The sequence below is a fragment of the Nanorana parkeri genome, unplaced genomic scaffold, assembly GCF_000935625.1.
Source record: "Nanorana parkeri isolate BGI_ZX_2015 unplaced genomic scaffold, ASM93562v1 scaffold758, whole genome shotgun sequence".
NCBI lineage: Eukaryota > Metazoa > Chordata > Amphibia > Anura > Dicroglossidae > Nanorana > Nanorana parkeri.
The window spans coordinates 523,510-525,869 of NW_017307026.1; positions in this window are offsets into that span (position 1 = coordinate 523,510).

The following is a 2,360-nucleotide window of genomic DNA, read 5'->3' on the forward strand; positions in this document are numbered from 1 at the left end:
CCCAAAAAGGTAATTGCTAGCATGACATGACTGATTTGGAATGCTTTGCTACTGTCCTTTTGAGTGTTTACTTGATCATGTGACTACTAAATTACTAATAAACTGGCTGCCAATGCCCTTGTCATATGTTCCAATGAAGGCAACTACCTGGTAGCTGATTTCACATAGCTAAAAATTGCCCAGCTTAAAGCTGGCTATAGACCTACAGATTATCTGCAGATTTTCTATGGTCAGATGGAAAAAAAGTGCAACAGATTCCTCCATCTACGCTAAACTGTGTGGATGGAGGAATCTCTCACTGGGCCAAGCTTCAGTATCTTGCTAGTTGGCCACGCTGGCTCTCAAAACACCTGAACAATGCCTGCATCCAATCGGATTGTTCAGGTATTTTGAGAGCCAGCGGTGCCGACTAGCAAGATACTGAAGCTTGGCTCAGTGAGAGATTCCTCCATCCACACAGTTTAGCATAGATGGAGGAATCTGTTACACTTTTTCCATCTGACCATAGAAAATCTACAGATAATCTATAGGTGTATGGCCATCTTTAGACTGACCTGTTTATTACAGTGGGTAATGAATTAAACAATTCTCTAACCTTTAAAATAAACCTCCTTCTGAGTAGCCACTAATTTCTGATAAAGGCTATTTAGCAGGATGTGTCATGCTGACCCTCTGGCTTAAAGGATAAGTGCACTTTAAAACAAAGTACACTTTTATACTTTTTGCTCCCTGACCTAACCCACCCTCCATGTGTATAAACCTCAATCCAACAGCCATGGTTCCCTTGTTTACATCCAGCACCACAAGTCTTCACTGTCCTGGTCCCACCTGCTCAGCAGTTCCCCATAGAATTTTATAGACCTGTGTGCAAGTGTCTCTGGGACACAGCACCATAGAAGTTTATGGGTCACTACTGCGTGCAGACAGCCAGGACACTGAAAACCTCAGATGTTGGGTGTAAACAAACAGTATAGCTGCAGTCATTGGATTGAGGTAAGTATGAATCTGAGGAGAGGGATGTTGGATTAGTTTTGGGTTCTTTAGTTCACCTATATGTACTATATAATAACATTGAAATCAGTAGTCTTTTTTTTTTTTTCCCAATTAAGCTGATCAAACACAGACTATTTGCTTGGAAACCGGCTTTATTCACTGGAGGGGAAATCAGCAAAACCTCATACAAGGGGACAGGGCAGTCTGGCAGCATCAGCAGGGGGGCTGTAGAAGTAAAAGGGTTTCTACCTGAAAGCTGACTGATGGCTTAGGGAGTGTAAATACATTTCTGGCTGCTATAACACATCAAAAGTCAAAGGTTCGAATTTCGAAACGGACATTGTGTAATACCTTTTTTATTTGTTATTTTATTTCTTATTGAATCAGACTTTTTGTTGTAAGTATTATTGTTTCTTGTGTCTGACAAACAATGTATTCATAGTCTCTAAGGAATGCACTCTAGGGTATTGAAATTCATTGTAAACAATATCTGCAAATAGACTAACAGACGAGTGATGGACCCTTGTGAAAATGTCCCTATAGATCTGATACTAGTTATAAATTAACTTGGTGTGGGGAAATTGAAGATAAGCATTTGACGATAAATTGCTTGAAGAGTTGCAGTTTTTTTTCCCCTTTACGAATTACTTAAATATATTACATACTATTTATGTGCTTCAAAACATTTATAAAACACAGGTAAACAAAAGTGTATATCTCTGTGCTTTTGGTTTGTTTTTTTTCTTATTTGAAAGCAGCACCCAGATTATACATTAAGACTTTACAAGTCACAAAAGTTTAATCAAATATAAACTAAATGAAAAAAAAAAAAATTAGAAAAGCTATATGACAACACAAGATTTATTATGGCCACCTGACCTTTGTAGGGAAATTAGATATAATTTTGTGCTGAAGTTGCTAGAGGGCCAGACCATTATAAATAGGGAAGCAGGTTATTTACCACGACAGTAGAAGTGATTTTTTTTCGGAATATATGGGTAAACAACGCGATTTAACAGCCTTTGAACGTGGGATGATTGTTGGCACTCGGAGCCATGGAGCGAGTATCAGCAACACAGCTGAATTCGTTAAATTTTCAAGAGCAGCTGTTGTTAAAGTGTTTAAAGACTGGACTGTCAGCTGAAAATCTGGGTCTGAACGTGCGAATTGTGGCCGTCAGTGACTAGTCACTGTTAGGGCAGAACGGAGAGTGGCAAGACTGGTACAAGGCAACAGTGCAGTGTCAGATTCCTCGCATGACCTTTCAACATCTCGTGGAGTCACGAAGCGGCCCAACGAAGTACTGATGGGGTGGTCATAATAATCTGGCCACTCTGTGTGTGTGTGTGTGTGTGTGTGTGTGTATA